We start from the raw sequence: 11,120 nt of genomic DNA on the forward strand, positions 1-11,120 counted from the left end.
CCACATAAAAGGAAAAAGAGTAGAATATAAATGGTGATAATCTAGAACAAGATGAAAGTTAGAATTGGAGTTATTTAAAGTGAGGAGACAATTATAGTTTATAACTATGAGTAGTTAATAAATGCTGAATAAATTACATGAATAGCAACCCACATAAAGAATTAAATGGTTAATGATTTATATTCTCAAATTCCAAAAAAAAAAAAAAAAAAAAAAGGCTTACCTATAGCTATAGTAGTTAGATGTGATAAGGACGATTTCAGGTTCTCATGATTTCTGGGAAACTTTGAATTATGTTGGTGGGATAAAGAATGAGTCTGTGATGACCACGTTTAAAAGTTATTGACCCTCTTCCTGTACGCGGCCAGAGGTGACCTGTGAAGATGGTTCGCTACTCCCTTGACCCAGAAAATCCCACAAAATCATGCAAATCAAGAGCTTCAAACCTCCGTGCTCACTTTAAGAACACCCGGGAAGCTGCCCAGGCCATCAAGGGTATGCATATCCGCAAAGCTACCAAGTATCTGAAAGATGTCCCTTTAAAGAAGCAATGTGTGCCATTCTGGCGGTATAATGGTGGAGTCAGTAGGTGCGCCCAGGCCAAACAGTGGGGCTGGGCACAGGTACGGTGGCCAAAAAAGAGTGCTGAATTTTTGCTGCACATGCTTAAAAATGCAGAGAGTAATTTGAACTTAAGGGTTTAGACGTAGATTCTCTAGTCATTAAACACATCCAGGTCAACAAAGCACCAAAGATGCGCCGACTAACCTCCAGAGCTCATGGTCGGATTAATCCATACATGAGCTCCCCCTGCCACATTGAGATGATCCTCACTGAGAAGGAACAGATCATTCCAAAGCCAGAAGAGGAGATTGCACAGAAAAAAAAAATATCCCAGAAGAAACTGAAGAAACAAAAACTCATGACACGGAAATGAATTCAGCATAAAATAAATGCAGATAAAAGTAAAAAAAAAAGTTATTGATCTTTAGTCTGATTTCTACTGTAAATCTCAACTTTGTGTGGAGATTAGAAAGTTAAGATGGCTTATTATGATGCATCCCAAGTCTCATAAGAAGAAGTCTCTAAAACCCAATATCATTCCATCCTCACATTTTCAGTGCCTAGTATCATTATAGTGAAGACTCAACAATCCTTTGCTGACAAAATAAATAAAGGTATAAAACAATGGAGGTATCTGCTTATATAAACAGTTTTAGGAGCTAAAGACACATAACCCAGGATATAAACAGGTCTGTGAGATGAAACATTTTGAAATTAATTTAAAAATGACATCCATACTAAACTATTAGAAATATAAAGAGGACTATCAAGGATAACCAACTCTAAAGATTCAAGTCACATTCACTCTAGACTCAGCTACTTCTTACCGTAGTACCCTATATGCTTGTAAATTTATGATGAACAGCTCAAGATACAGAGCACATTACTTCCTCACTGAAGATAATTAACTGTTCCATGTTGTTTTGAAATATGTGGAAGGAGTGGCCTCAGTGTGGCTGGAAATTTCATCACATTTTTTCTGGTATTTGAAAGACATATTTCTTGACTTATAAAGTAGCTCATGTAAAATTAAATAGAGAACCCCAGTGAAAAAGCATGGTGAACATGTTTCTTCATGTAATAGATTAGGAAGAATATCTAACCTACCTAAGAAAAGAAACTATTTCCAAGAACTTGATTTGGGCTATTTCCATACACACATAATAATATGCTAATTTTAAATGAGTCTCAGCTTTTCACTTAAGCATGCCAGCAGGAAGTCTACTTGGCAATACTTTCTTGAATGTTTTGCCAATTACTGTATGTACTTGAAAACAACAAAACTGCTTTCTATAAAAAGCATCATATAATTCAAACTTTTTAATGATCCAGAAGGGGTTCCACCTCAGTTACTCCGAATGAGGAAAAATTTTACTATGTTCTTTCCACATCAATTTTAAGCCCCTGTCACCTCAAGAAAAAAAATTAAATTGTTAAGTAAGGCTGTTGCATTCTGTGAAGACAGTCTCCATTCCTGTCTAGGATCCCATTTGCCCTCTCTAGGTAGGTTTCCTTGTATCTGCTATTCTGACCCATTCTTACTTAATCATGGGCCCTTTGATATTTCTGAAAGGTTAATGTTCTCTGGTCTAGCATTAATAATTCTACCCCTACAGAATGAAGAGCGTGTTACAAGATACCATCTCATCTACAATTTCATGTGTTGGATGCTTTGCATTGAAGAGGAGGAAACTGATGGTACAGGGATTAAGTACCTTACTCTTTTTTTTTCTGTCAGATACGGATAGTTTATTGAGCATAAGCCTTAGGACAGATCAATCAGCGCCTCACATCCAACTCGGGAGCTGTGACACTGAGGCAAGATCCTATAGAGCTTCTTAAGCTTGAGGTCCACAAACATCTGGGCCAAGTTATTCTACCAATCAGGATTTAGGGAATAAGAGATTTCCTTAAGTACATGTCTTTGTTGTGCATTTATCCTGTTCCCATTGATTGGAGTATTCAACAGTAGTAACTTACTCTTAATCACATAATTAGCCAACAAGAGATTTAGGACTTAAGCATGGGTTTATGTGACTTCTAAACTAGGATGTAGAGTAAGGGATATCAAGTATATTATAGCAGGCATTTTTGTAAAAACTCATTTATGGGAACACATTCATACCTACACATGTATAGGTTGTTGAGAGCTCTTTTACAGTACAATGGCATAGTGGTATAGTTGCAGATCACATATGACTTACACAGAGTCTTTATGTAGTTAGCTTTTAAAAGTAATGTCAATTTTGCTCCAGAGTACATAGAATCCACCTAACCTTCCTCTGAAACTAATATCATCCTTGGTAGACAAATCTCCTGGGATTCCACCACTGCTAAACAATCAATATGTAGATCCTGTCATTTTTGAAATACAAATCAAAACTTTTAGGAAATCTCCATATGGTTGTATAACGTTTATACTTTCGTTACAAATGCATGGTCTCTGATCCAAATGCATTACTAGGCATTTCAGGATTGATTACACTTGAGGTTAACTGAAAAACAGCCGTTTTAACAAAGACAAATAACATTTTAAAATGGCAAATAATTACAGGACAAGATGTGTGTGTGCGTGTGTGTGTATTCAAAATTGTTTATCTCCATAAGCATAACTTATGGATGGTTAGCTTATTATATACAATTTTCTCATAACAGTTTAAGAACAGAATAGCTATTGGCCAAACCTGTGTCTTTTGTAAAGTGGGGAGGTTTGAGGTAAGAGCAGCTGACACAAGCAAGGAAAGAGGACAAAGATGGTGATTTGAAGTCTGTTAAATTCATGTGGTTATAAATGGAGACTTTAGACATTCACTTAAAAAAGCCATTTTGCAAGGTTTAAATAAGAACTTCCACAAGGATATTTGTTCCCGACATACACTAAGGTGAAAAATGCAACTTCTCATGTCCTATAGAGTAAAAGAGTTTCATGTTCTATCAGCAGTCACTTTATTTCACCTCATAGTGACAAACTTAGTTCCTACTCTCAATGAAATCTTAATCTTTAAGAAACTTTTCCTTTTTGAATTGTCTTCTTATTTTTAGGTGTATTTTTTCATGCATTTATTTTAAATCTATTAGAAATTGATAGGGTTCACTATCGATCTGTTAAAGATGACATCAACCAAAAGAGCCATCGATGCAGTACAAGCGGCTGTTTTCTCAAGCTGAAATTGATTGAGAGCGTCCCCTGTATAAAATGAAACACGTTTCTCTGGATGTACTGACACTTCGCCATCTGTCCAACATCTTAGATTTACTCTCCCAGATAACTTCATATTTCACCCTGCAGTCCCTAAAGAAACATCACTTTAAACAGGGCCACATGGAAAAAAATGCACTTCAATAACATTTGAAGGTCTTGCATTTAGCTGCAAGGGCCTCTAGCCCAAATGACTGATGTGCCTGGAGTGAAGCACCATTTGAAGTTATGGAAATGGGGAGGAGCAAGGCAAGGGATGGAATGTATAAAACCTGAAATGATGGCAGTAAAAGACACAGGGATTTACAGATAAAGCCAAAAGATGCTGGCAGCCATCTATCAGTCTGCCTTGATGAAATAGGTATTGGAAATTAACTTGAGAACCCTATGAATTACATTCAACCCATGCTCTGGGCTAAGCACTTGTCAATTTCAGCTCCTATTGCAACCTATTACTTACAGACTACATGGCCGGCAAGCTAATAGCACTGGATAGTGTTAAAGAAAATAGGAGAATAAACTGAATGGAGCAAGGCTTGTCACTGATGGAGCATGCCTTTCTGAAGTCCAGGGTAAACACTCAAAGCCCGACATGCACCAGTTCCTTGGTAAGCATTTAGCCTTACCTACCATCACCAAGATTATGAAGAAGAGTCCTCTGGCAGAATCAGTCACCAGTCAGCCAAATACCCAGGAGATTTTACTAGTACTTTCAAGGTCTGCTTTAACAAAAGAAATCTGGGAATTTAGTTATTTTGAGGTGTCCTCTCTCCCCTACAATTTCTCTGTAATCAGACAAATGCTATCAATTAGTTCTTAGCTTTACGTTCTGTATGTGCCCTCTAATAAGCTTTATGCCATTTAGGTTTTGATTATAATTTTACTCCCTATGTTTTCCTAGCCAGCCTGTAATTCTTAGACTTTAGAGAAAATTCAAGGGAGAAGCTTTAGTTCATAGTACTAAACAACTTATCTCACAAAACCCAAGACACATCCGTAAACAAAGCCTTTCTTCAAGATGAGTGCTTCCCTGCTCCTGAACTATATTGTATTTTTCTACTGATAAGCTTGTCTAACATTGAAATATTTTAATAAGCAGGCATATTCAGAGTAAATGTCAGCCAGAGCCATCTTATGACTAACAGATGCTGGCGGGTATAGAGGGGGAGAGGGACGTAAAATCACCGAAAAAATCAAGCAAGGCCAAATTAGAACAAATGTTTGTCAAGTAAAAAGGGCAGCTCTTCATCGGATGGAAGGGATTTAATTAGAAAAGTCATAGAGGGAAGTTGCTCAAAAGTACCAGCCTTGTACTCTTCAGATAAGCTAATGAACCTCATTGAACTTTACAGAAAAATACTGAACCAATAATACACAGAAGAAAGGATTCACAAAGTGTGCTGCCGTGCCTCTTACATTTAAGAGGGTCAATTGCTTCTGCCTCTTGAGGTCAGAATAAAGAAGTACTGGAGCAATTTACTTTCTGATTCTTCTGAGTGGCTAAATAGGAAACCACATCATAAGAAAATAAGATTTAACAATGTCTTCTTTAATAACACTAAAATATATCTTATTGCTAATTGGTAAATTGTGAAATATGAGTCACAGGTCTTAACTTCAAATCACCTTCAAACTCATCTTCTTATCTTGTAGTCTAATTCTATGTCAGGAAACAGTCTCTTCCCAATAGGAACTGTATTAGACATATGTTAAGGACTATTTTATTTTTGCATTAGTGAAGGGAATCTTGAAAAAAAAAGTAGTAGGCTATACAAAGAATTTTGTAACAGTTATTCTGTAAGAAATACAAAAGCCCCATGGAACATCAAATATGGAAAAATCCAAAGTGCTTTACAAATCACACTAAGAGAAAGACACTCCTAAACTTCTCTGACTCTTTAATGCTCTAGAGCCTTTGTTTGTCGGTTTTATTTTCCTTGCTGGTTAGCCTTTTATAGAGAATTCATGTCTTGCACTGAGCTGCTTGAGAGAGTAATAAACCTCAGATGGAATAGAAGACTGTATGGCATTAAATCTTAAAATGCTTATCGTGGGTCTTTTCTGATAAGGAGTATTTACTGACTTCCTTAAAGAAGTTTCTTCTGATATTTAAGTGCCATAAATTAAATGTAACAATCAAAGACATGACTCTTCCACTTGGTACTTTGTGATAAAAATCCAGAAGTAAAGACCTAATAGTAATATGTGTGTATAAAATTCTGAAAATGTGAAGATATCTTGGAGATGATCAAAATATATAAGCAATATGCAATAATATACATTCTAAAATTTTCTAATTGTAAATAGATTATTCTCATTATGTTTCTCATTTATCTGTTCTTTTCATTGAATTATAACAGATTTTCTGGTTTAAAGTCAAAACAGAAGGAAAGAGAGGTGACTCATCATATTAAGTGCAAGACATCATATCTGATGATCTCAATTCAATCCCTGGGGCCCACATAGCTGGAGGACAAAACATATTATCTCAATTTGTCTTCTTCTCTCTATAAGTCTATGGGCATACAGGGATTACACCTATTCTAATTACCTTTTATTAAATGTTTATTTAATAAAATAAATAAAGTAACTGAAAGTAAAGAGAGTAAAGTAAACAGAAAATAATGAAGTAACTGCCAGTTGGAAAGGAGTCATGTTTCCAACAGATAGATAGATAGATAGATAGATAGATAGATAGATAGATAGATAGATAGATAGATAATAGAACTAATTTATACTGTGTGAAATGATGACTTACTAAGGTGATTAATTTATGTATAAGCCACATTTTGTTTAAATAACCAGATTTCATAAAAAGGAATTCTGTATATCAATTTAAACTCTGATGATATGGCTTCTCTTTGATTTTTTTGTATTTTAATTAAGTCTTTCTTAAATACATAACTATGTATATCCATCAGATAATTCACTGAACTTTAATGCTAGACAGTAATGTAAAGAAAACCCAAATAAGCCTTGTAAGTAGTGAATTTTATTTTTCTAAATGATTTCTGATGAATTCTAAGTAAGTTACATTAGCAATTTTTAAGACAAGGAGCTCCCTCAAGATTAAAAGAACTTAGGACAAGGGAAAAATGAGTGAATACTTTGTCTAAACTCTGTCAAAATTTAAATCCTCAATTATATTTTTCACAGTAATCCTCGATTATTTTTTTAATCCAAAAATGTTATTTTAATGTGATTGAATTAATGTCTTGGTGAATCTCTGTTATGTTAATCAATACTATGTGAACATCATCCAGTTTGCAAAATGTAAGTTTTAGTTTCTGGAAAAACAATATTGAAATTAAACGGTGATGTTTGCTTTCTGGTAAAGCATTATACTCTAAATAAAACAGATATACATTAAATAACAAATAAACACATAGACATTAGGGAGACAGTGAGATGATTTTTACAGAAAAACTATGTGCCATTTCCCCATAAGGAGAATTTTTAAATCCCCAGAAACCATACAAAATCAGAGTCTATAGCACACATATCTGTATTATCAGTGCATCTTCAATGAATTGGGAACTGGAGGCAGGAGGATCTTTGGAAGCCGGAGGGACAACAGGCGTAACATGCAATGGTGACAAAGCACCAAACTACCTGACTCAAACATGGTAGAAATGGAGAATCAACATATGAATTGTGTCTTGCATATTGCTCCATTCCACACTCTGCATTCACAGCAAACATACACAAAAACTACAAAACTATAAATGTCCCAAAGTGTTATACAAGGGTCAAAGCACTATCTTTATTTTAAGGACTGCTTCTCCGAGGAAGTGATTTTTTAAGACCTAATAGCCAGAAGCTATTCTGTTCCTTTTGCCTGATATTAGAGTTGTCCCTCTCTTCTCTCTTGCAATTATTTCCTCAGAGCTCAATAAAATGAAAGCTTAAATGTTCTGTCTTTAGTATATCACTTAAATATCAATCACTAAGCCAGTAAGTAATACATAAGTAACTATGTAATGTTGTATCCCAAACAACCTAGAGATAGATGTTATTATTATTTTTTCTTTTTCAAACAAGGACGTTGAGTTAGGCACAGGAACACAGGGCTGTAATCTCAATGCCAAGAAGCCAGAGGGCTGTAGGATTGCCCTGAGTTTCAGGTGATCATGGGACAAAGAGTAAGATCCTCGTAATTCTCATCACTTATAAGGTATGAGCCAGAACGAGTCCTCATCCTCTAATTCCACACTGAATTACTTGTAGTTTCTCTCCGTCCAGGCTGATCTCCTCAATTTCTTGATACCTGTTATATAAATGGGATTTAGGTTGACTGGAAACCCTAGGTGTAGGTGTGACAACCACAGAATAATCTGAATTATCACTGCATCTTAATGAACTACTGTGTAGCAGCCACAATTCAGCTTGTCTTCAAATTATTCACAGTTCGAATCACATGAAACTCCTTGTCTATTGCAATTTGTGTTAAACTTTGAATACTCTGATACTAAGCATTGTTTCCCCCGTCCTGTACATATGAACTACTTCACAAGACAGCTATCTAGTAATAGGGCATTTAAAATTTTTACAAAGTTTTTCCTCACTTCAGGAAAAATATGTCTCCTGTCGAAACCATTAATTCTCTCTTTCTTTGGAGCAGGATCAAGCATCCCTATCCATTTGGCCACTCGACAGTGAGGATAATAGAAGCTAGCATGTTTTAAGCACTATGATAAGTACTTTTCTGAATTACCTCATTTTATCTTCCATTATGTGTTAGGAACTATGGGTTATCACTTGAAATAACTGGAACTTCAGAGAGATTTTGTAACTGAGCAGGTCCTATAACTAGCATCTGTCAGAGCAGCTGGGATTTAAAGCGTCTGAAATTCTTGTAATGGGGCTATCTTATCAAGTCTTATTTCTGACTTCTTTCATCTGTTCATTAAGAATGTGTTGATTAGAAAAGAGAAAAAAGCACAATATTAGTTTATCTATCTTATATCTAATTAACAGTATTTACAACAGGTATGATGTAAAATTATATCATGAATTAAGGTACTGAGGGTGAGGAGTACCCTACACTGGACTAGAATCAAGGTGTACTGTTTCCTTAATAAGCTATCCTTTATGTTGGGTTTTTAAAAGATAACTTACCATCACTTTAGCATAGCAATGGGCAAGGTTGTAGTGTGTCACGCTATATGCACTATATAGACTAATGCAGACAAATCTTTTAACAAATGCTATTTTTGTTCAATTTCAGACTATAAGTAAATAATTAGAAGTTGAAGTATACCTGGAGAAGTAAGCAGATGCCAGGTCATAAACTATCTTACATGCCAAGGTAAGGAGTTTGGACTTTATCATCAAAGCTATGGGAGTCATTATAAGATTCTGAAGCAGGAGAAAGACATGATTAGATTTGCATTTTAGAAAGCACACTCCAGAAGCAGTGTAAATAATGGATTAGAGGAAAGTAAAACTAGAAGAAAGGAACCCAGCCAGGAGGCTGTTACAGGAATCCAAACAGGAGAGGGAAAGGGCCTAACTTAAGGTTGCAACAGTGAGAATATTAAAGCCAGACAGATTCATAACCCAAGTGAAAGTCTGTAGATAGAATCAATATGACATTTTGTGAATAGAGGAAATAAGGAACGAGAAACACTTAAAGATAATGCTAAGTTTCTGGATTACAGAATTTAACAACTAAAAATAGTCAGAGGAAAAATAAGAGATTATGATGAAGAGATGATTGCATTTTTCATCACTGTAGACTAAATTGCTTTTAGACACCAATGGGAATCTTTACTGGGACTTGAACAAAGCGACCATAGAACTGAATTAACCTACCTCCATTTATCGTGGGGAAAAGTGGGGCAGGCAAACAACAAGAAGAAAATTATGACAGAACAACTTGATTAACTATTAGTGTCCACTTACTGAACCCGGCAAATATAGCAGGAGAAAGCCCAGATAACTGTATAATTTCAAACAAAATGGATAATCTTTACCCTACTGGAATTTTGAAAATTAGGAACTTTGCAGTTCCTAAAAAGAACTGGAGGCTTACTCAAATTTTCATGCAGTTTAATATTTGACTTGCCAACTAAAAAAATACTTTGAAAATACCCAGCTTTAAAAAAAAAAGGTTATGGTGCCATCTAAATTTTTTCACACCTTTCAAGATCTTTGTGGTGTCAGTTGAATTGCACATTGCTATGATTATCATCTCTTTCCAGAAATGGTGAGGAGTGAGCTGGATTGTCAATTTGGTAGCATCTGGAACCACCTGAGGCACATCTCTGAGGTAGACTCTGTGAAGTGATTTCCAAGGAGTTAGCTGAAGGTGAAGGCCCCCATTACAGTGACATAAACCTTCCAATGGATACCCCACATAGAGTGAGGTCTGAGGGAAATGTAATATTTAACACCTACCTTAATTTCTTCCTGAGAAAATACATCATCTCACATGTAATTGATATCTATCTATCTGACAATATCCAACTCAACATTCTTTAGCCTGTCAGTGTGAAGTGAATGCTATTCCTCTCTAGGGAGTTTCCTGGTCTAAAACATGAGCTTAGAGCACTGAGTATCTCCTACATTCTCAGTATCTATACCATGTAGAGGGCTATAGTTGAGAGGGGTTTTGATCTTCTAGACTTAAGAGAGGTTATCATTCTGGGTTGCCTGGTAATCTTTTATGGGTATCATATATAGTCATAATTGATTAATGTTGATTATTGTCTTCCTTACAATAATTTCTCTCTTTTTTTCTTTTGCAGTCACAACAGACAAACAGCTGTCTTCTAATGTAGGAACTAATTCCCTACATTCTGCTTAATTTTCAAATATTATAAGTTAAATGCTTAACTTAACATCTTGGAAATTCTGAGGCTAAATGTTTGAAATAAGCTGGCTTATAATCAAGTAGGGATGAGGCTTGTGACCTTTTGATTGAGTACTTCATGGGATCTGTAACAGACACATTTGTGCTTCATTGTAAGATATAACTAAACTGGAGTATCTTGTTTGTCTTAACAATTTAGATTGAATTTTTCATTTTTCTTTCCACCGTAAAATGAGGAGGCAACTGAAATATGTGCTCTGTTTTACCATCACAGTGGTTTCCACCTGAAAATCAAAAAACTACAACAACAACAACAACAACAACAACAACAAAAAACCAGTAGAGACGTTAGAGAAGTTAAAAGGAGGAAGAAAAAGGGAGGAGTTGGGGAAGGAGAGTTAAAATAAATGATGAGGTAAAGAAAGGGAGGGTAAATAAAGAAGTTGTATTATAGTTTTTGTAAAAGTAGTAAAAATAGTTAATCTGAAAATTCCAAGTATTTTGATAAAGTTTTACTTTTAGTTTTAAAATATATATATATAT

At 35.2% G+C, this 11,120-nt stretch overlaps 1 pseudogene; it reads left to right on the top strand.

Moving 5' to 3' along the window:
• Window positions 1–368: 368 nt before the first annotated feature.
• On the top strand, window positions 369–937 carry LOC110309535 (annotated as a pseudogene).
• Window positions 938–11,120: the final 10,183 nt, after the last annotated feature.

The sequence above is a fragment of the Mus caroli genome, chromosome 14 (assembly GCF_900094665.2).
Source record: "Mus caroli chromosome 14, CAROLI_EIJ_v1.1, whole genome shotgun sequence".
NCBI classification, from domain to species: Eukaryota; Metazoa; Chordata; class Mammalia; order Rodentia; family Muridae; genus Mus; species Mus caroli.